This window comes from Micromys minutus (genome assembly GCF_963924665.1).
Source record: "Micromys minutus genome assembly, chromosome: 22".
Classification (NCBI taxonomy): Eukaryota; Metazoa; Chordata; class Mammalia; order Rodentia; family Muridae; genus Micromys; species Micromys minutus.
The window spans coordinates 18161369-18186649 of NC_137957.1; the positions used below are offsets into that span (position 1 = coordinate 18161369).

Consider the following 25281-nt stretch of genomic DNA (forward strand, 5'->3'; position numbering starts at 1 on the left):
GTAGGATTATAGTTGTAAAAATGGCCATACTTCAGAAAATAATCTATAGACTTCATGTAGTCCCTATCAAAACACCCATTCAATCTTTCACAGAACTAAAGTCATTGTTAAGTTCACATAAAAGCACAAAAGACCACAAATATTTAATATAATCTCAAACAGTAAGAATATTCCAGAAGTGTAGCAATATCTGAATTCTGGTTATTCTATAGGCCATAGTTGTAGACATATCACGGTATAGACACAGAAATGTAAATGCTACTGCAGTCACTTGAATTTTTACAAAAGTGCTGAATGCACACATTGGGGAAAAGACAGTGTCTTGAACACATGGCTTTGGGAAAGCCAGATATTTTCCTGTAGGAGAATAAAAATTGTTCCTCATTGCTTTTGGAAGTTGGGAAGATAGGGTATTCAGTAAATGAGTCTGGAAAAAACAGATGTCCACATGTAGAAGAATAAAACTAGATCCAAATGGTTGGTCCTGCACAAAAATCAATTCAAAATTGATGAAATGTCTGAATATAAAACCTGAAATTTTGAAACTGTAGAACACAGAAGTAAAGGGCTTTAAGATAATAAGCATAAGGAAGGACTCTCTGAGGACCCCAATAGCATAGGGGTCCTATCACACACACACACACATACACACATATATACACACATGCACACATACAAACACACATATACACACATGTACACATACAAACACACATATACACATATACACATGCACACATACATACATATACACATACACACATATACACACATAAACACACACACATACACACACAGATTTGTAAATCGTGTAAAATTTAAAAGCTCTATACATTCAAGAAATTCATCACAACACCCAAGAGCAGACTACAGAATTGGAAACGCTTTACCAACTACACATTAGACAGGGGATTAATGTCGAGGATATATAAAGAACAGAAAAAGCTAAGCAATAAAATAAAATCAACTACAAAAATCTAACTTACCTGGTCAATAAATGTCTAATGAGATAAACAGACAGTTCTCCAAAGAGTAATTCCAACTGGCTACTGCATCCTTGGAAAAGTATTCATCATTCTTAGCTATCAGAGAAATGCAAGTTAAAACTATTAAGATCCCAGGTCTTGGGAGTCACAATGATTGTTACCAAGAAAATGAATGATTACCGTGATGCTACTGGAAGATGTGACAACAAGGGACCCGTACTCACTACTGATAATAGTCATAATAGTCTATAATTCTATAGCCCTATGGAAATCAGTAGTGACATCATTCAAAAGATTGACAGTTGAACTATCTCATGCAGCTATAACAGACAACACATCACACCATACATGCCAAACCATGTTTATTGCTACATTGTTCATAATAGCCAAGAAATGAAACAAAATAGCCATCAACAGATATGTGGATAAGAAAATAAGGAACATATATAAAGTAGAATTTTATACAACCTTAAAGAAAAAAGTCATGATATTTCCAAGAGAAGGTATACAACTGGAAATCATTATCGTAAGAAAAAAAATCCAAACTCAGAAAGATAAATATTACAAAGTTTCTCTTATATGTGGAATTTAGATTTAAATGTATATATTTTGCACATGCATATATGTGTATACTCATGTATGTTGATATATAGGCCATGAAATGAGAAAAAGGATGATGAGAGGTAAAGAAGAGATTTTTAAAAAAGATTTATTTATTATATATGAGCACACCATAGCTGTCTTCAGACACACCAGAAGAGGGCATCAGATTTCATTACAGATGGATGTGAGCCACCATGCAGTTGCTGGGATTTGAACTCAGGACCTCTGGGAGAGATGTCAGCGCTCTTAACAGCTGAGCCACCTCTCCAGCCCAAGAAGAGATCTTAAGGAAAAGAAAGTAAAGAGTGTGACAGGGCGGGCTTTCCTCAGTCAATAAAGTATTTACTCCAAAGTGGTGAAGACTCAAGTTTGATCTCAGTACCCATGATTTTTGGTTTTTTGTTTTTTAATTAAAAACAGAAACAAACAGGAATGATAGCTAAATACTCAGGGCCTATCTAGATACCTTGTTAGCATGGAGAACTCTTAGGTTTTTATGCTATGTGACCGGTTGTCATGGCTTTCTCGATGGGGTGTCATGGTTATGTGCTCCAGGACCGAAAGACCCTACCTGGAAGCTGGTTCTAACACCTGTCATTCTCAATGATGAGAATTCCCAGGGTGTTGAACCTGCCTCAACCTTACCAGGTCTTCTGTCTGGTAACTCCATTCACTCACTGCCCCCCCCCCCCCCCAGCACGCACATATACACACATGCACAGCTTAAAACAAAATGAAAGCAGAGGGTAGATTAATGGAGCCTGCTGGTGGGAGAAAGGGCATGAGTGAGCACATGGAGAAGACAACAGCAAGAATAAAATATAACAATCCACGAACCCTATCACTTAATGTGCTAGCCTCAACTCTTCCACTTAAGTCTAAGCTCAGAGTTTTAAAGGTGATTGACAGAATATAGTAAAACAAGTTGTAGAACTTTAGACTTGATACCCCAAGTACAAAAGTGTTTAGACTACCCAGTGTGGCCAAGCTTGAACTGCAAATAAGCAAACAGGTGGCAGAGAGTGAGGTTTGGAAGAACTGAGAGTAGACAAGACAGGCTTGACAACCATTGTAGATATGACAATACCACACAATAAACTCAGGAAGAAGAGCTAGAGGGGAATGGTAGCCTTAGTGTAGCCTGGGGTGATTAGGACGTTATGGGGGTGTTGAGAAAGTATAAATTTTATTCTTTTGTTTTATGTTTGATAAAACTAATTTTTATAAAATAGTTGATCAGTGTGTGGTGGTGGTTTGAATAGGTATGGCCCCCAAAGACTCGTGTATTTGAGTTGCAGTCCATAGGGAATGGCACTGTTGAGAAGTATGACCTTGTTGGAGTAGGTGTGGCCTTTTAGAGGAAGTGTGCTTTGAGGTAGTAGAGATAGGCTTTGAGGTTGTATATGCTCAAGCTATGCCTAGTGAGTCTCTTTCTGCTGCCTTTAAATCAAGATGTAGAACTCTTAGCTTCTCCAGCAACCAGTCTCCCTGAACAATGCCATGCTTCCCACCTTAATGAGAATGAACAAAACATCTGAAACTGTAAGCCAGCACCAATTAAATGTTTTGCTTTGTAAGAGTTGCTGTGGTCATGGTGCCTCTTCATAGCAATGGAAACCCTAGTTAAGACAGAAGTTGGTACTAGAGACTGAGGTATTGTTGTGGTAGGCCTGGCCATGTTTTTGTTTGGAGGAATGCTGATTTTGAAATTTTGGATAAGGAACTCAGTGGAAGGCTTTAAGCGATGCTTAATGGGCCATCCTAGTAGGAACAGTGGTGCTGTGTGTGACTCAAGCTGTGGGGGCCTGGCTTAAGAGGTTTCAGGGAGAATAATTTTAGTATGTGGCCTAGAGTCTGTTCTTATGATAATTTGACTAAGGATGTAGCCTCTTTTTTCCCTGTCTGAAAAGTTTGCCTGAGGATAAAAAAGGAGTTTTGGGTTAATTGCATTGGCAAATAAAATCTCAAAATAGCCTAGGATACACTCTGTCCTGTGGTAACTAACATTTCAGCAAGGTGAGCAAGGAAAGATACAAAAATGTATGACTAAAAGAGTAAAGGGGCACCAGGAAGTGAACTGGAGCTAAATCCTGTGTTCAAGGAGATAAACAGATTAACGATATTAACTGGAATTAAGGAAGTAGTGGCCTCAGGGAAAGATCCCACTCAGTTGTCTCCAATTCATAAAGAGATTCTGATTCAAACTAATTTTTCTAAGATAATGGAATAAGAGTTGAAACACAGCTCTGTTTTAAACCCAAAGCACAGGCTGGAGACTCACAAGGGAAGAACCGAGCTGATGTTTATCTGTACATTTCATGAAAGCAAAGCATTCTTCCAGAGGTGAAATGAATAGTTTCCCATGATTTTTTTCTAATTGACTACATATTCAAAAATAGATTTCTGAAATAACATTGAGCCAACATAAGTTCAGAGAAATTAAAATAACTAGCTGTAATAACAGTCATACAGTTTGTCAACTGCCTATATGGACACAGAATTCATTTTAAATGAGTATCAGTGAGAATATAGGTATTTGATTGACATATATTTTTATATTGAATATACTTATTTAAAATAGTCACTAATTTATTAGTATGTTCAATATCTTATGTTAGTATATAATGAGAAGTAATAAAAATATCTTTAGGAAAATGTAGATTGAAAGCATAATATTTAAATTTAGCAAAGCAGGTCTCCATTTGGTTATTGTGAAAATAAATGAATTTGTATGCTTACAGAGTACCTGGCAGATTACAGATGGCCAATGAATAGTAAAGAGTTTCATCATAAAAATCCCATGAAATTCAAACACTAAAAAAATCAAAAGCACTACTAACAACAAATTTGCTACTGAAAATGTTTTCAAACTCATTCAAACAACTTAAAATTTAAGTCCTAAGTATTTTATAATAATAACAAATAAGTACTTTTGCTGTTTTTGTTTACATAAAATTGTTTCAATTGTATGAATAAAAATAAGTATTTGTCATTGATTAAGCAGACTCCAAAAAGTAATTGACAATTACTGGTACTGATCTTGACAGAATAATACAACATGGTTTTCAGTGTTAAAATATTTTTTTCCAGAACTTGAAAAACATCTTTGTACTGCCTTCATTGTTGTTGTTCTCTGAGTTTCTGAATGTTACAAAAGATGCTGCTTAAAAAGTTAAAACTCTAGACATGTTGGTAAGCAAACAGTCTTGTAATGTGATCATTCAAATCCTAAGATCTACAGTGACCACACACATCCATCAAAACCATAGGGGTTTGTAGGCTATTCAAACCATTATTGAAGAGAATTGTAGAAAACAAGATTCTGTTGCATTTGTGACCTCTAGAGGCCAACACGAATGTGATATAGTTTCCTCATTCAATGCTGCTTCCAAATACAGTCTTCAGGGGCTTAGGATTTATGGGCATTAAAAAAATTGAGCAAATTTAACAGAATAGAAAAGGTTCCATTTTAGATGGATATGTTGCCTTTACTAACAACCACAAACCACAAATTGAAGTTTTAAATAATAATTTGAAAAAGACTCAGACATTTGGAAAATCATCATGGAAAATAAAAAACCTTGCCTGCTTCACAATGGAGATGTCCAGGCTAATTACTTACAGTGAGAAATCTTCAAGATGAGAATGAACACATTGGAATGCGCACTAGACCCTGGAGTCGAAGCCACTTCTAATGTTTTCTAGCTACATGCATTCTGAAGTAGAAGCAGTCATCGATTTCGGCCACTATTCTTCTGTACATCTATAAGATTAGGAAGCATGAGAAAAAATCTACTTTGCCTTATTGGTGGTAGATCAAAAGAGATAAAACCTACTCTGAACATTTCCTGAAAACCGTCAAGTGTTAAATCAGTGACACAAATTTCACCATGACTTCATTTGTCCAGACATAATTATATTTATATACTTTTATACTGCATGACTAAAACCAAACATTGATCCAAGAGAAGCTTCTGTAAACAGAAAGGAGTTTTGAGGTAGAGTTTGTTACATTCTCCTTATTCTCTGCTTTTCCATATCAACCTGGGTGCTACTTTAAGTATCGTTATCTTAAAGATCAGTTTTTGAAATACTAGAGAATTTCTTCTGTTCTCAACGTGTTTATAAAGAATACGCATCCACCACACACACACATTTTCACAGCTATTTTCCAAGGTGATCTTTATTTATTTATTTTTTTAATTTTTATTTTTTAAGGAAAACACTTTGCAGTCCGGGTCCTTTATTTCTCTTTGTACATCAGGCCATGGATTCACAGGGAACGGGCTCCAGCAGCTCAGGCTCTTTTCCCTTAGTCCTCACAAAGTGCGCTTCTCTGGGTGGCACAGGCTGGCGCTTCAGCTGACCCCAGCTGCCCTTCTCTTTGGCTTCCTTTTTCTTCTGACCGTTCTCCTCCAAACACTTCAAGAAGCCATCTCTGCTCTTCGAGTGCTTGATTTGCTCAGTCCTCACACTGATCCTCTTGGCCAGAATCTTGCCCTTAACTTGCTTGTTTACAATGATACCCAAGGCATGCTGGGTGACATTGTAGACTCTTCCGGTTTGCCATGGCAACACTTCCGGGGCATTCCTTTCTGAACAGTGCCCATTCCCTGGATGTCTACAATATCACCCTTCTTATAGATTCTCATGCATGTGGCCAAAGGAACAACTCCATGTTTCCTAAAAGGTCTAGAGAACATAGACCGAGTGCCTCTCCTCTTTCCCTTTGTGTTCGTCTTGTTGGCGAGTTAACCGGAAGATGGCTGCCACAGCCGAAAAGCCCAAAGTAATCTTTTGCAATAGCAGCTTAGTCTGTGTTGTTTCAAGTTGCATCTGTTGTAGATAGAGGTCCAGTAGAAAGTAACTAAATTGTTGTTGCAAATATCCCTTTTTTATCCTGTACTCCCCCAACGCAGAAGTCTACAGACATGCCTCTGATGTGCACCATAGAATATGTTTGATTGGTATAATTATGTTGTCTGTAACTTCAATGCCGCTGTCAAATCCTTGATTTTCAGCTCTTTCTCATTCTTCACAATAACGTGTTTGTTAAGTCTTCGCTATTCACCTCAGACCTATTCTCCTAAGACCTATTCTGTTCTTCTCAGCCTCTAATACTACTCTTTCGTTACAAAGAAAATCAACACCTATAACAGGAACTCTATAGCACTCGACTTGCCAGAGCATCTGTGTCTAAAACCATTTCTTTTCTTTTCTCTCCAGTCTCCGCGGATTAGAGTGTCATTTGCCTGAACTGAACATACATTTCATACCTGTTAAACGCAGTTTGAATAAAGTGAAATTAAACACAAAATGATAGTTTTTAACACAGTGTAGACATTCTCTCTCAGTTGCAAACATTAAGAGTCTACATGATTAAATATACTAACTTAATTAATCTGCAGTGATAGAAAACATGGCTCCTTCCCCATTGTTATTAACTCAGGCTTCTGGTCCGAGATAATGCTGCTATTACAGTCAGTGTGTATGCCTTCTGTGAAAAATCACAACCCCAGTTAAATATCAAGAGCAGGGGTGAGTGGAAGGGGGAAGGCTGAGGGGCAAAAACAACATGGCTGTTACTTTCTGTTGGCATATCCCTCCTACATTTTCAACTCTGATTCTCTATGGTATTATTCCTTCCACGTTCTTCAAGTATCTTTCCAAATTCCATGTTGCCAACTACTACTTTCTTTCTCTCTGAAGTGTCTGGATGATTTTACTTTCTCATTGCCTCCTGCCTGCATTCACTTTCAGATCATCATAATTTGACTTTGCTTTTGCTGTGGGTTTTTGTGTTCCCTCAGAAATATATGTTGAAGGTTAATTGCCTGTGTCTGTGAGGGTGACCTTATTCATAAATAGTGTCTTTGCCAGCATAGTTAAGTGAGCATGGAGTCATACTGGACTGCCCTCAATTTAGTGACTGTTTTCTTCATGAGACTGTGTGAAAAGACAGGGAAACAAAAGCACAGATATGGTTCCATTTGACATTGCAGAATGATTTCATAAGACAAAGGGCCTCAAAGAGTCCCAGCAAATAGCAGAATGTAGGAAAAATACAGAGCTATCTCTACCTCCAGAGCCTTTGCTGATACCTCATTTTTGTACTTCTGCCCATTAGAGCTGACTGCCAAAAAGTAAATTTTGTTTTCGAGCCATTAAATTTATAGTTATGTGTTATTGAGGCTCTAGGGAACTATTACAGCCCCCAGCCACTGCACTGAAGCAACCCTTTCTGATGCCACATAGTCTTTATGGCTAACTAGACAGCACAGGAAGACTTGTGTACTCTATATAATGTTTGACAAAACTACATTCACTCTCTGCCCTTGACTTTTAGATACCACTTGGCTTGTCTCCTAGCTCGTCTTGATTCTCTTTCTAAATTATATATATATATATATAGTTTTTAACCTAAATGTTCTTGTTACTGTCTTCCAAGCTAACATAAACCAATCTTTATCCTCAGCCAAGTACATGAAATGTCACTCAATTTATGGAAAGAGTTTTGATGAGTAAGAGCAGTTGGCTTGAAGCAACAGATAAACATGCCACTTAATATAGACTTATTAAAAGAAATGGGAGAAAGACTACAGAATGTCTTATCTGTATTCTAAGCAAGAACTGATAATATACTTAATCTATGAAGAAATCTAAATTATAGGTGACTCAGTGGGTAATAGTGTGCTGGCTACTTATATACATATACACATGTGCATATAAACACAGAGAGAGTGTTTCGTATTACTATAAAAGTATCATATTTTACCACATCTTTATAGTCTACTATAAAGTCTGAGTTCTTGGATTTGCTTTTTAAATGATACAAGAATACATATATGAAGAATAAGTCAAGAAACATAATAGAAATGTTATACAGAAATAGAGCCTCTAAAAAGGAAGCAATAATCATTATGAACTTAAAAACACATGTTTATTGTGATCTTGTTACTTCATCTCAAATTGATCAATAAAACCCAGGCTACCCATATGAAACAAACAAACACAGAGAAAACTGTGGATTCAAACCCTTAAGAAAACATTAGGCATGCCTAAAGGAGAAAGAAGAATGGGAGTAGGCAGGGCAAGAAAGACAGATGATGCACTAAGACTAATGCTTGAAACAGAGCTCTCCTCCAAGGTAAAAGATTGTACTATTAAGATTCTGGGTTCATTTGAATTATTATTCATGTGTAGGGGCAAGTTTTAAAGATCTGCTAAAAAAAATGCCAAAGGTAAACATTGTATAACATCATTATTGTATGTGCTCTAACCACCATACTTCAACCACCAGTCCAAAAAAAAAAAAAAAATTAAAAGGAAAGATGAGGGAGGAATAGCTGGGGGAGGAGGAAGAAGACTAGAAAGAAAAGAAGGAGGAAGGGAAAAGAGGAGAAGGAAGAAAGAGGAAGGAAGAAAGATGAGAAGAGAGGGAGGGAGGGAAGGACGGAAGGAGGAATGGAGGAAGGGAAAGGAAAGACAAGGCAGAGTAGAAAGAAGAGACAGACAGAAAACCTGTAACAGGTTCTGCAGGCAGTTGTGCTGTGCCTTCACACACTCTTCAGCTCTATGGCTTTGTCACTCCCCAATAGAAAGTTCATTCATTCTCTGTCCTCTTGCGTTTGGGGAGACCTCTGACTGATGTAACGGACAGAATCCTTCAAAAGTGACATGCTTTTGAAGACATACCCTGCCACTGTTCTGGTAACAGCTGTTTGACTTCTCTTGGAACTCTGAGCTTCATTCCAGGATGATAAAGTGTCCTGCTGAATATAGAGAGATCACACACATGGGGTGAGGCTCCACCAACCAACCTGAGTGTTCAGATGAGCCCTACCCCAGCCTCTTCAACTGAAAACACAAGACACCTTGAATGCTGCCCATATTCACGCAGCCAGAATGATAAAAGGGAACAGCCTTGATGTTTAGTAGTAATCTTGTAGTAACTCAACTCTTTTTTTTAACTTCTTCAAAAGCAGAACATTTTATTTCAAAGATTAAAAATAAATAACAAAAGCTGGTGACCCTTGTTGTCAAACTGTGTGGTGATGATAAATTTTGATATTGTTAATGAGTCCCATGCTAGTGTCTAATAGTTTTAGACAGAAATTTATTTTCCTTCAGGAGTTAGGTTATATATAGTTATTAGATATATGTTAGACATCTTGATGATGTTCATTATCTTTTTTTAATTATTTTATTGGATATTCTCTGTATTTACATTTCAAATGTTGTTCTTCCCATGAGGTTGCAAACCCTTTCAGCTCCTTCAGTCCTTTCTCTAGCTCCTTCATTGGGGTTCCCATGTTCAGTCTGATGTTTAGCTGCAAGCATCCTAATTTGTATCAGTATGACTCTGACAAAGCCTCTGAGGAGGCATCCATAACTGGTTTCTGCCAATAAGCACTTCTTGGCATCAGCAATAATGCTTGGGTTTGGTGGCTGCATATAGGATGAATCCCCAGGTGAGGCAGTCTCTGAATGATCTTTTCTTCAATCCCTGCTCCTCTATTTGACCTTGTATTTCCTCCCATGAGTGTTTTGTTCTTCCTTCTAAGAGAACTGAAGCATCCACATTCTGGCCTTCCTTCTTTTTGAGCTTCATAAGGTCTGTGAATTGTTTCTTGGGTATTCAGAGCTTTCTGGGGCTAGTATCCACTTATCAATGAGTGTACCATGTGTGTTCTGTTGTGACTGGGTTACCTCACTCAGGATGATAGTCTCTAGTTCCATCCATTTTGCCTACGAATTTCATGAAGTCATTGTTTCTAATAGCTGAGTAGTACTCCATTGTGTAAAGGTACCACACTTTCTGTATCCATTCCTTTGTTGAAGGACATTTGGGTTCTTTCCAGCTCTGGCTATGATAAATAAGGCTGCTATAAACATGGTAGAGCATGTATTCCTGTTATATGTTGGAACATCTTTAGGATATATGCCCAGGAGTGGAATAGCTGGGTTTTTAGGTAGTACTATGTCCAGTTTTCTGAGGAACTGCCAGACTGATTTCAAGAGTGATTGTACCAGCTTGCAATCCCACCAAGAATGAAGGAGAGTTTCTTTCTCCACATCCTTGCCAGCATCTGCTGTTATCTGAGTTTTTTTTTTTTTTTTTTTTTTTTTTAACTTAGTCGTTCTGACTGGTGTGAGGTGGAATCTCGGGGTTGTTTTGATTTGCATTTCCCTGATGACTAGGGATGTTGAGCATTTGTTTAGGTGCTTCTTGGCCATTCAGTATTCCTCAGTTGAAAATTCTTTGTTTAGCTCTGTATCCCATTTTTAATAGGATTATTTAATTCTATGGAGTCTAACTTCTTGAGTTCTTTCTACATATTGGATATTAACCCTCTGTCAGATGTAGGATTGGACAACCAGTCTAAAATCAATATATAAGACAGTCTTACAATACAACCCAGGCAGGGAATCCAAGAAAATGAATACTTCGATGAAAGGATAAATAAAAACGACTTAACAGAATATGGAATGAAGTCTGATTTGGAAAATTGCAAATTCAAACTCTGCCCATGGGGATGCTAAACATGAAAGAGTTGGGCAGTATCAAGCATGCCAAGAGCTTGGAAGTCCAGAGACATCATCACTGCTGCATGGAGGACAAGCCGGTGCATCCATTCCAAAGACCATCAAGAAAACTAGTGGAAACAGCTTGTGCACAAACCACCCATCTAGCGGCCAATAGTTGGAGACAGCCTTGGGAGCAAAGCTTACACAGGGCAGGAGCATCAATGGGAGCAGTGAGACAGGAGTGGGCATGTGGGTGGGGCAAAGGAGGGGGAGGATGGGATGGGCGGTTTGTGGAGGGGAAATAGGGAAGGGGGACAACATTTGAAATGTAAATTATTAATTAAAGAAAACCTGTGATTGTCAACAATAATAAAGCATAGATTTTGAAAGTGTCAAGTAGAGAATTTTTAAAATGTTCTCAGCACAGAAATCTGGTGTTTGAGGTGATGTGTACGACAGTTAGTCTAACCTATATAACACAGAGTATAGATGCACCACAGCACCACACGGCACCCCACCTGTGCATCCATATGACTATTATATGTCAATCAAAAATTCTAAGCATGGGGCTAGGGAGACGACTCACTGGGTAAAGTGTCTGCAGCACACGAGAATCTGAGTTTGGATTGGATAACCCATTGCTCTGGGTTCAAGGGGGGCAGAGACGTGGGAATTGATGTTTACTGGAAGCCAGTGTAGCAACAATGGCAAGCTTTAGGTCCAGTGATAGATGCTGTCTCAAATAACTTGGAGACCAGTAGAGAAAGACATGCAACAATGACTTCTGGCATGTGTGTGAGTGTGTGTGTGTGTGTTTGTGTGTGAGTGTGTGTATGTGCAAGCATGCATGGGCATATGCAAAGGGATATGCTACACATACATGCATTAAACAATGAAAGCAAAATCAGATTATGATGTCATGTGAGTTATTTATATTATAAATATATATAATTTATATTACATATTATTTTATAGCAGTGCTGTAAAGCTGGGCTGTATTTAACCTATACATTTTTTAAAGGATTACTTAATTTATGTATATGAGTACACTGTGGCTGTCTTCAGACACACTAGCAGAGGGTGCCAGATCCCATGGCAGATGGTTGTGAGCCACCATGTGGTTGCTGGGACTTGAACTCAGGACCTCAGGAAGAGCACTCAGTGCTCTTAACCACTGAGCCATCTCTTTTCATAGTTTGATAATTACTGGTTATATGGGCTATACATGAGGCTCTCATTTGGTTGCTAGAGAGAAAAGACACATTTCGTATTGTGGCTGAAGAGACTTTAGAAATACACATATCCAACTGGGAAACTTTCAGCATTACTCTTGTGTAATGGTTCTTAACCTTCCCAAATTGTGACTCTTTTAATTCCGTTCCTCATGTTGTGTCAACCCCAACCATAAAATTATGTCCTTGCTACTGCATAAGTATGATTTTGTTACTATTATGAATAGAAATGTAAATATCTGTTTTGTGACCCCCATAGGGGTTGAGACCCACAGGTCGAGAACCACTGCCATGGGGCCATTTAAAATATACTATTTCAGGCTACACAAAGCAGGGTGTTAATCCACAGACCTGCACACACTGAGAATGAACGAATAGTGAAAAGGCTCCTAAGTGAGATTGCCAATGGGATTTTTAACTTTTTTCCTTTTTCATATCGTGTAATTAATTTATAATGAATATTTAGTTTCAATAAGAAACAATAAAACAATTATCTCTTTGAAAATAAATCAAATGTAAAAATGTTCAGCGAGAAGAATCAAATCATGCCAGGATCTGTGGTATGTATCTGTAATCCTGGAACTCAGCAGTCATGGACAGGAAAGTCAAGAGTTTGAGCCATCCTTGGTTACATGACTTCAATGCCAGCTTGAGCCATGTGTGATACCATCTCAAGAATCAAAACAAAAACTAAGATTTTTTTATCCTCATCAACATTTGAGGCATGTGGGCATTATACTTTTAATTTCTAATTTTGTTACCATTAAGTTTGGGGTTGTCAAGTTCTGAGTTTTTAGATCCTGAATATTATTAAGACAGGTTAAAGGTCCTCTACCACCCACCTCAACACTTTAAAATATTTAGACGGTTTATCACAATATTGATTATAGTTAGGCAAGTATTTTATTAATTACTGATTTGATGAACCCACACATCTATGGCCACTTGATCTTTGACAAAGGAGCTAAAAACATTCGATGGAAAAAGAACAGCCTCTTTAACAAATGGTGTTGGTTCACCTTGCAGAAGAATGCAAATTGACCCATTCTTATCTCCTTGTACAAAGCTCAAGTCAAAGTGGATCAAAGACCTCCACATAAAAATCAGAAACACTGAAACTATTAGAAGAGAAAGTATGGAAGAGCTTAGAACACATAGACACAGGGGAAATTTTCCTGAACAGAACATCAATGGCTTATGCTTTAAGATCAAGACTTGACAAATGGGACCTCATGAAACTACAAAGTTTCTGTAAGGCTAAGGACACTGTCAAGAAGACAAAATGGCAGTCAACAGATTAACATAGTTAATTCAGGTTTTCCACATCCCAGAGAGCATTATCCATAGTGTCCAATAGAAACAGATATTATTCTATTGTCATTATTTCATTATTTACAAATATTTTCCTCAATAGTCTGTGTGTGTGTGTGTGTGTGTGTGTGTATGTGTGTGTGCATGTTTTGTGTGAATACACTTGGAGGCCAGTGGTATCATCCTTAACCATTTTTCACATTAATTTCCTGAGACACAGATTCTCAGCTTAATTGTTGTTGCTATAGAATAGCCTTGGCAAAAAAAAAAGCAACTGAGGGAAAAAACAGGTTTATTTCAGATTGAAATTCCAGGTTATAGTCCACCATTTCCATCACTTCAATAACCAAACGGAGAGAAACGAATGTGTGCAAGCTCACGTGACTGTTTGTGCTCCTCTCCGTTCTTAGGTAGTTTAGGACCCCCACATAAGGAATGATGTCCCTTACCATGGGCTAGCTTTTCCCATATCAATGACAACAGTCTCTGAAGACATGTCTGCAGGCTAACCCAAACTAACTAATCACTTATTGAGATTCTTTTCTTTAGAATTAAAGCTAACTATAACATAATTAAGCTTGTCTGGCTGGCCAGTGAATCCCAAGGATCTTCCTGTCTCCAATTGTCTAGTGCCGTATGACAGACACACTGCCATCATGACCTCTTATGGAGGTGTTAGATATCTGAACTTGAGGTCCAGGTGCTTATGCAACTAGGCCATCTTCCAAGTCCCATTTCACCCTTTCTGTTACTTATTCAAGGAACCCATTCCCACCACATTACTTAAGAGCCAGTCCTTCAAGATTCTCTTTAATAACAGTCACAGCTGTTGTCTTTTACTTTTGGACCTTTATTCCAACAGGGCATTATTAGATGTTATGAGTTTAAAGCCCATTTTATTTCTACAAATATATCTGACAACTTTACCAATAAGGCTTATTGAATAGTACACCTCTTCTTCAAAGTTCTACCAACAGTTCATCCAGCTCTCATATAAACGAGACATTGTTTTAAATTTGGTTTGATTTATTCCCCATCGTACTACCTGCTTCAAATTTTTAGTGCCTGTGCCACATTTAGTTTTAGAGTCTGGTGAAACGTTGACAGCTCACCCAGACATGCAGCTATCTGGGAAAACGTTTCTCCATTTTGCTCCTCATTTAAAGAATTGTCTAAGCTGTTTATAGATTCACCTGTTCCCGGTGAGGATTTTTGTTCTAATTACATTTAGCTTATTTTTTAAATTTATAAATATCACATCTTTAATGTTGAATCCCCCTCCGAATGTTGAAATTTCTCTCACCAATCAGGTCTTTTTTTCCTTTTCTTTTTTTTTTTTTTTTTTTTTTTTTTTTTTTTTCTTTTTAAATCTGTAATGGTGTTTTTACATTTTTCTCCATGGTGCCTTTTGTAAATCCTACATACTGAACAGATTTTGTTTCTGCTAATTTTGTTATAAGCCAAACCTATGGCCCATTATATATTTTTAGTTACCTGCTGCTGTGAAATAATTCAATGGTCCTTTTTATTGATTGATTTGTGCTCAGCAAGCTCACAAAACTCTTTCTGGCTTCACCAGTTTGTCTGATGATTCTCTTGCATTTTTCTATGCAACAATTAAACCCTCTGAACACACTGACAGTTTTCTTTCTTCCCCTGACTCGTATTCATTTCCTTTACTTCTCAAATGTCAACGACGTCGCCATTTTTTAATCTGTCAATCAAAAGAGATTACTTTATGCATCCTCATTTGTTCCTGACCTTAAGGAGAAACTTCTAGAGTTCCTCCACTCATGATGTTTAAACAGTTTTACCAGACCTGTCTCGTAGGCAGCTCAATGTCAAATGCTGTGTTTATTAATAAAGAAATTGGAAACCTCAGTTCGAGAGTCAGAATCTCTTGCCAATCTAGCACTGAGCTCCAAGCTAAACTAAAACTCTGAACACATTTTTCTTACTTAAAATACCTCTAATATGTTTTTACATCCTGGGTTGTCTCATTTCCCTTTGCAGGAGTTTGACCTGGGGAATACAGTCTAACCATCCTGGTAGCCATCTGCAAAGAAAATTGCAGGAGTTTACAGTTCCAGTTTGGATATACACACGGCACAACAGCAGGAAAGAGGATGGTTATTGTAGCTGCCTTTACATTCCTTTCTCCCCCTCCCTCCCTAACACAATATATTTATTATTGATAACTTGGGGATTTCGTATAATATACCCTGATCACACTAGCTTCCTTTTCCTCCCAGGTCTACCCTCCCACCCTTGTGCCTTCCCTCCCCCAAAACATTTTTTTAGATATACCAAATACAATTTATGTTGTCCATATACTCACTGGAGCATGATCAAAAGAAGTTGGGTGTTTGAGTCTTATCCCCACTCAGTAACTCGCTGGTTGGGTGATTTTAGGAGATCTTGCTTAGGGCACTTTCTCTGCTGTGCACGCTGACTCCCGAGGTGGTGGCAGTGGGTGCAACACTCATAGGTAACCTTGGATGGCTTGTGAGAATTGTAAGATCCAGTGCCCACCACAGTCACAAAAATACAAAAAAAAAAAAAAAAAAAAAAAAAAAAAAAAAGTATAAGCTGTTGTGTTATTGTTTTACAGATTGTTTTGGTGCTTTTTTCCCCATTGATTTTGTTAATTGACAGTTTCCTAGATTACTCTGTTTGCACCATGCTCCTCCCTCCACACCTTCTGTTATCTCCCTCCCATTCCTGTCAATCAACAGTCCTTGTCACTTCCAGACTCTTTCCTGTCGTCATGGCTACCTGCTTTGGTTTGTGACTAGTTAGTTTCACAAGGGTGACCGGAGCTTAGTGAGGTCATCCGTGGGTACACAGACAGACAATTTCTTCTCTCCATGACTGTAAAACTAGCAGATAGTGCAGCAGTTATGGGTACAGCCACGGAGCCCTCCTTCCATCCATGCCTGAGTATATATATGCCCATCCTTGTGTGGACCCAGTGCATGCACCAACAGCGGCTGTGAGTTCCTGGTTGCAATGGCTGCATCTTGCCGAGGGGGTGATATTTTGTAGCACTTCCCCCTGTCTTCTGGCTCCTACATTCTTTCTGCCTCCACTTACTTCCCAAGTGTCCCCTGATCATGAGAACTGATGATACAAATGTGTTTAGGACTGTGCATTCATCCATCGCTTTCTCTCAATATCCTGTAAAGATGTGAATGTCTGTGTCACCACAGTTCACTGGAAAGAGAGGCTTCTCTGTGACCCCCCTGCCTCCAGCAGTCAGCGATGTTCTTCTTGAGCTGACCCCAGCAACTGTGCCATCTGCTCCAAGTTAGCTTTCAGCTACTCGGGGCAGCAGCCTAAACTCAGCCCTGCTGATGTACTAGCACCTTAGAGATTGGAAACTCCTTATTTTTCCTTGAGCCCCGATTATTAAATTTCTACTAATGTAGAACTTTAAAAGATTACCTTGAAGTAGCCACTCCTACCTTTAAAACTCTGTACGTTTATAGGAACCCCATGGAAGAGGGGGAGGAAAAATTTATAGGAGCCAGAGGAGTCAAGAACACCAAAAGAATATAGCCCACACACATCAACTAAACAGAGTTACAGGGGCTCACAGAGACTAAAGCAGTAATCAGAGCCTGTGTGGGTTAGTGCTAGGTTCTCTACACATATGTTATGGTTGATTAAAATGGGGATTCTGTGGGACTCCGAAAAGTAGGAGTATCTCTGACTCTTTTATCTGCTCTTGGGACCCTTTTCCTCTGCCTCACACCCAGCCTTGGTGTCAGGGTTTGTGCTGAGTCTTACTGCATTTTGCTATGTGTGTTTAGTTGATATTCCTCAGAGGCCTTCACTTTTGTAATGGGAGGGAGGGGAGGAGGAAGAGTGAGGAAGTGGGAAGACTGGAGTGAGGGTCCAGTCAAGTCATTCCGCAAATTAATTTCTTGGGGGATGTTAGGCTTACTGAGTGAGAATCCAGGTTGACCTTATACTCAGCCTCCTGAGTGCTGGTATTATAAGTTTGCATTACCACACCTAAAAAATATGACTCTTTATTTTCTTAGGAGGTCTTTAGTTTTTATATCAGCCTATGTGTGAGTATATGTGGGGATGCCCATGGAGGTTAGAAGGAGTTTACTATTTTAAAATTACATATAATTATTTACTCATTTGGGGGAGTCCATGGGGTGCTCAGCACAGAATGCACAAGAAGATCAGAAGACAGCCTGCAGAAGTTAGTTTCCTTCCACAGTGTGGGTTCCAGGGGTTAAACTCAGATTGATGGGAAGCACCCTGACCTACTGAGCATCCTGCTGCTCTCGCTGTGTGTTCTTAAAATGTTAAGGTGGTTCTGCTAGACTTAGTGAATAGTCACCTACTACTTCTCCGCCTTCCTCGGAACCCATAAACTCCCTCCCTCCACAATGCTTCAAAGGGATACTGGTTGGTGAGCATGGGATCCAGGTTCCTGAGTGCACTGTGTGTCGTGGTAACACACTTGTGTTTGCCTCTCTGGCCACTATGAGTTGTCACCTTCTGTGTGCTCCTACTGGACTGAATCTCTGAAACCGTAGTCCAAAATAAACAAATCCTCTACCTCAAATGTCTTCTCAGGTGTCTTGGTCACCGTTACACAATATAAACAAATAAAGACATTTAAACATATAATTTTCAAAGAATTAATGAGTAAACAGTCAAGAACAAAGATAATGACACTAGGTGGCTTTAAACTTTGGAGTTCCAACATCTATAAACTCTTAACTAGGAACTTCAAATAGATTTCCTTGTAATGTTCCCCTACTTTATTTTGTGGTTGCTCACACTGACACCATCTTTTAGTTGACATTATATGTCCTTTAAAATCAAGCTGTGGGCGTCATAGTCTTTACAACATTTGCTCAAAAGACCCTGCTTACACCTGTGGTAGGCATCAAGTACAGAATGAATGGATACACAGATTGACAACCTAACAAAAAGGAATTGAATAATGATGATTATTACATTTGTAGGGCAGCCCAGTTCAATTCTCTAATCAAATTCAATAAACACTTATTCAATAATCTCAGTAAATCTTAGACTCTGGGCCAACTATTTTGACTTTACACAGCGCAACACTCATAAGCTAATCAGAATTTATGGTTGGCTGTATTTTCTGGTACATTTTTAGTACTCATTGAACCTTAGAAGGAGAAACACATATTCCTTGTAAATTCCTTATTCGTTATTTAATATTTGGGCAAAGGAAACAGCTTCCCATATTTCCAAAGCCACTTGTAAGGAAGCATGTGCACACACTCCAGAAGCGAAGGAGAAGTATGTAAGGCAGTTACTGTTGAATCATGTGGAAGTTAATGCAGCCTAGTCTACTGCTGAGAGGTTTGTTTAGTTGGCATGAGCTTTGCTCTCCTGAACAGATGCTGCTAGCCGACATTCTTGGTTTGTTGTTTTGTTTTGTTTTGTTTTGTTTTAAATGAGGGAAGTCTCTTCTAGGCAATTCAATGCCTACCTTCCAAACTTGTTTAAAGGAACAAACATTTGCCAACAGTCCAACCAGGAACTTACAGAGGGCTAAAGAGTCACGTGATCAGCCCCTGCAGCATTGCTGATAAATCTTCCATTAGGAAAGGTTACACTTCACTGTCCACGAATGAAGCCGTTTCTCAGTGTGTAGAAGGCACAGAGCAGCATTAATTACACGGCTTCTGTAAACTCTAACCAGTGATTCGGACAGGGACTAGAACCAAGGAGCGGTGTTTCCAGTTGGCGAGAGGAGTTTTAGGTCCATCAGACTAGCCCACGTGGTTTTCTCATCATTAGCACCGAAACTTCCATCAAGGTGTCATTAGCAATCAAAGGTTAGTCACATCAGAGCGGAATCTCAAAATAGCTATGTAGTTCCAGAAGTCAGTTTTTCTCATTAAAAAAGTCAAAGCCAGCAGATAAATTTAGAGTTGAACGGGGCTGACATTCACCGCTTGGGAGAAAGTCAACTACGACATGTTGTCACTGAGCTTGCTGTCAGATGGAAATTAGTCTTGCCCTGGCTCATCCAACTCATCCAGTTGAGCATATTCCTACTAAAACATCATTCTTAGTTGGCATCTAAAGATGAACCTCCTCCCCGCTCTCTTTAAAAGTTGAAGAGTGTCTGCACATGCGAATTGTTGGCTCGTGTGCAATTACAGGACTTCTTTAAAAGTTCTATTTGATGCTGGGTGGGTTGGAAATGTTTTTCTTGGGTCTGGAGCTCTGCAAATCTGTTTCTGGAGAAACTTGCTGTGGCTGGTGTTCTTATGAGAAAAGCTCAGCTTGAGGGATTAACAAAGCCCAACACATCAACTTTAAATCCAAAGTAAGCATCCATCATAGAAGGGGCCTGATTAATGAGTCCTCTGTCCTGTCGAAGTTTTCAGCGACAACTGAAGAGTTCAGTGAAAATTTCAGTGACAGAACATAATCAGCATCCTAACAGCTACCAGTTCTCCCTCAGTAACACTGTAAAGGGTTAGTAATAAAGCTGTTGCAATTTTTTTAATCATAATCATTTTCATGCCATAATAAGTGAAATGCATAATAAGTACTTATCGTCAACATAACGTGGGCTAGCATTTCAAGATGGCCTCCAGGGTAGCATATTCTTCTAGCTCTTCTGTTTCTCCAATTGTCCCCTCTCTTCTCCATCAGTTTTTCTAGTTCTGCTTCAATTTCTTTATGGCTTAATGCCATGGGATGCTACAAGACATTACCTTCAAACTTTCTCTCTTTAAACTGATCATTTAATCTCTTCTTTTTATTTGAGGCAGTATCTCACGCTGCCTTTAAATTCTCAATGTAGCCAAGAACGATCTGGTCTTTCTGCCTCCACTTTCTAAGTGCCGGGATTACAGATGTGTACCACCAGGCCCAATATAGCAATGTCCTGATAAAACAATGCATGCCACCAACTGAGCCATTTCCCACTCTTACATTTGCTGATCATTCGTTCTTAGATCATATTAAATACCATTAGGTGCAGAGATGCCAAAATTTAGTTATATAACTCTCCCAAACTCCAAAGTCGTGTATCCAGTTGCTTACTCAACATGTCCACTTTCAGATATAACACATTTTGGTGTTTATATATCCAAAATTAAGAGCTTTCTCCTACTTAGAGCAGTGGTTCTCAACCTTCCTAAAGCTAAGACTTTTCAACAGAGTTCTTCCTGTTGTGGTGACCCCAACCACAAAATTATTTCTGTTGCACATCATAACTGTAATTTTTTGCTACTGTTACAAATCATAGTGTAAATATCTACACTTTAAAATATGCTCAGGCAACCCCTATGAAAGGGTCATTAGACCACCAAAGGGGTCTCAACCCACAGGTTGAGAACCACTGTTGCTGGGCCTTTTTTTTTCCCCCTACAACCTATTCTTCTCACAGTCTTCACATCAAAAAGTTTAAAGTTGTCTTTAATTCTTCTTTTTTTTTCTCCCAGCCAGCATACAACGTATTGAAATGCTTATTAGATCCATTTTTAAATATAGTAAAATATCCCTTGGCAATGAAAAAAAGAGCATACACATCCAAAAGAATATCAGCAAATTATCAGTTTCCTCAAACAAGCACAGCACAAAAGAATCTATACAATGTAATTTCTTTTATATGAAGTTCAGAAACCACCCAACACAGTTTGTATTGACAAGTATCCAAAACAGCATTTCCCCCCAGCTAGTCAACATAAATAACAACAGAAGCTTGGATTTTATAGGGGGAAATGGTGTTATGAATTAAGACATAATGATGTTCTGTTGAATGCTGAATTTAAAGCAATACATTAAAGGCCTACCTAGATGGATGTTTGTCTGTGCACCACGTCCACCCAGTGCTCAGAGGCAAGAAGAGGATATTGAATCCCAGAGGACTGGAGGTACAGATGTGTACAAACTGCCTGGTGAATGCTGCAAATTGAACCCACATCCTCTGGAAGAACATCAGGTGCTCCTAATCACTGACCCATATCTACAGTGCCCTAGAGTCTGCTTTTCTATAGATTTCATAAATTTCGACTATGTGGAAACCATACAATTATCATCCACAGGGCGTCCCAATTACTGATTTCATGAATATTATATCTTGATAAACTGTAGATTATAAACCATAAAAAACTTTGAAGAAACCTGTAAATAGATCATTTTACTCTAAGAACGTAAACATTAGCATACTACTAGAGAACTTTCTTCTGCTAGCTTGACCAGATTCAAGACTAAGGAAAGCATAGCTGTTGTTTTTCCACTTGGAGAAACCTCGCATCTTCCCTCTCTGGACGTACTTCTAGGAGACCTGTCATCCCTCTGCCTCTTGTGACCCTATGAGTAAGCATAGAGATTAGGAATCCCTGAGTGTTGTCAACTCTGTTACCTAGAAAACTTTTATGTGTCTTGCTTAATTTCACCAGATCAACTTTATCAAGTGGCACTTTATGTTTATTTATTCAATCCTGATAGTTAGAGTCTTTGATTAAAATTGGTCTGCCTTTAGAAAACGAAATCCACATGAACAAAGGCTAGATTCAGTAGAAGAGCAATACAGGGCAATCCTGCAAACTTTTTTCCTAACTATTAAATTTTTATAATACCTCAAGGGCAGGATTAGAAAAGGGAATTGAAATAGGATGGTGGAGTGACGGGTCAGTAAGTAAAGTGCTTGCAGAGTCGGGAGAGCCTGAGTCTGGAGCTCTGGCATTCATGCAGACCCAGCATAACATTGGCGCACACCTGTGACCTCAGCACTTGGCAATAGAGACAGGTACATCCTGGGTGCTTGTTGGAGAGACTCGGTCTCAAAAACTAGATGAAGAGCAATGGAGGAAGACATCTAACATTAATTCCTGGCTTCTACACATACTACAGTTGCACACACACACACACAGAGATACATACAAACACACACATGAGACACACAAACCAAAGTATGCAACATTAATAAATGTCTTCATTATGGCTTGATTGCTGTGCAAACTCAGCAACTCTTATAAAAGAAATTATTTATTTGGAGGCTTGCTTACAGATTCAGAAGGTTAGTCCATTCTTATCATGGAGGGAAGCAGGCAGACATAGCACTGGAGCAGTAGCTGAGAGCTTTACATCCTGACCCATAGTGGGTAGAGAAACACTGGTCTGGCGACATCCTTAGTCACATATTTCCTCCAACAAGGCCACACCTACTCCAACAAGGCCATGCCTCCTAATCCTTCTCAAACAATTTCACACCCTGGAGACTAAGCATTTAAACATATGAGCCTATCGGGGCTATTCTCATTCAAACCACCATAATAAATTCAATCCAATTTAACGATGTTTAGAAGAGTTGTTCACCTAAAACAGATGTGCCAATGCAGAATAGTGTTCATTTAGTATCACCCCCATGATCCCAAGAGCATAATCTTTGGGAAATTATTTACAGGATAGGCCTCGGGTGAAAAAGAAGAAGCACTAAGGAGATGAGGAACCCACACTGAGATAGAAAAACATCTCCAGCAGGAGAGTCACCCTAAGACAGACAGAACCAACAATGGCCACTAGAAATTGAGGCACACAGCTTCAGCAGTAGTGAAGTGACCCTGTGCTCTAAGGCACTAATACATGATTCCAATGTCTAAGGACTCAGGCCCAGGCGAGGCACCTGCTTTGTCATAAGGCTATTGTCATCATAGCGTCCTCTGGTAGACAAAATACTCCTCGAATTCTGATAACAGAACCCCTTTCTCTTTCTAGAACTCATGCCTTTAATCTTGACAGCTTAAGGCCACCCTGGTGTACATATCAAGCTCCAGAAAATCCAAGGCTACCTAGGGAGACCTGTCTAAAGTAAATAAGTAGATGAGTAGATAGATAGATAATAAATAGATGATAGATAGATGATAGATAGATGATAGATAAGATAGATAGATAGATAGATAGATAGATAGATAGATAGATAGATAGATAGAGATCAGATCTTTGACTACAGGATATTTTTATTCTTCAAGTTTTTAAATCATGTTTTTTCTCCACTTAATAGCAATACACAAAGTAATGTGGCTGCTGGAAACATGACGACTTTGTGCTTCAACAAAGTGGTGGAAGCCAACAATTACAAGCATGCTCTGGGTCAGGCAGCCTGAGGATGCAAAATCTAGCTGCATCATTTACTGCCTTTGACCCTGGATGAATTAACATGCCTACTTCTCAGCTGGCACATCCCTAAAGTGGAGATAATAATTTTACTACTTCATGGGATAATAAAAAATGTCAATGGAACTTGGAGCCACTTAACTCAGAATTCCCAGTTAAAGCCATTTGGGGTGTGTTTTCTACTGTCCCTTATAATAACTACCATGCCAACCAACTGTTTCACTGACTACTATAAGTGGGTTTTTAAAAATTGCATTGCATGGTCCTTTCATAGGCCAACTTTTAGTAATCGAGAAGTCCTTCTATTATAAAGATGATCCAAGTCGATAATTATGCGTCTGTGAAAGCTAAAGCCCATTGGTGTTAACCATCTCATATGAAATCACACAGTTGGCAAGGCTTGCCTGACTGGAACCTTTGATCATCTTCTTGTCGTTCTTCTCCTTAATCCAGAGAGTCACTACAAAGCACACTCCAATCAAGAAAGAGAGCAATGATCTGCTTTCCCTATGTATTTTCAGAAAATAAAAATTTAACCATTTTTTGAGACAGGATTTCACATAGCCAGGAATAACCTTGAACTTGATATCTAGCTGACGGTTACCTAGACATTCTATTCTAGTTGCCTCTACCTCCCGGGTATTGATTGCAATCGTCCCATTGCACCCAAGGCTAGGGATCAAATCTAGGGCTTTATGTTTCTACCAACTGAACTGTATCTCCAGTCCGCGTTTTAAAGCCGGGTAACAGATGAATGTAACTGCCAAGATTATAATGAAAAATACAAGAAGAATATTCAAGAAGGCAAAAGATCAATGAGTTCAACGCATGTTTGAAACATTGTCCACGAGACTTAGATAAAATTTAAAAAAGTAAATAAATAAGTTGAACAAACGAATCATTCCAATATACTTAGCCCTTGGGCAGCCAATCGGGCTGTTTCTACCTCTGTTTCCTTTTCTGTCCTGTGCCAAGAGCTAATATCCTTGTAACTAGTCTTGACTCTCATTCTCCCACTACAGTTTCCACTGCGGTTTCTCCTTGGATCTGAGGAATGCAATTTTACATCACTGTTTATACTGTGCGTGGACCCAAAGCCTGGACCCACCTCATCTTTCACCTCCAGCTGCTCCTCTACAGCTATGGCTTTGTTTCCTTCATCCAACACCCAGTGGTACGTATTCCGCCGCTCCTCTGGAACATGTGCCATTGAATATGTTCAATCTTTACCAAAGGTTTTATTTGTCATATTGTATATTGGATATGAACTCTTTGCTTTACTTGAGAAGCCCAATTTGTCTCTACTTACTACACTCTATGCTAGTTTCCTTGCTGCTACTTGAAAAATGCCATGCTTCCTCCTGGCTTCCGATGTCTGTCTGTGTGGCTCCTGGATCTATCCGTGTATGTGGCTGTCGTCCTCAAGTCCCTGCTTAGTCACCTATCAGGGAATCATTCCCTGGTTTGTATCAATTATAATGCCT

The 25281-nt window shown here is 38.9% G+C and overlaps 1 pseudogene across 1 annotated transcript; it reads right to left on the reverse strand.

Annotated features, from left to right (window-relative positions):
• Positions 1-5849: 5849 nt before the first annotated feature.
• Positions 5850-25007, reverse strand: LOC308434906 (large ribosomal subunit protein eL21-like; annotated as a pseudogene). Its single transcript has 2 exons — positions 24906-25007; positions 5850-6328 (listed from the first exon to the last, which is right to left on the reverse strand). The product of its transcript is annotated as a large ribosomal subunit protein eL21-like (transcript).
• Between the last annotated feature and the right edge of the window lie 274 nt (positions 25008-25281).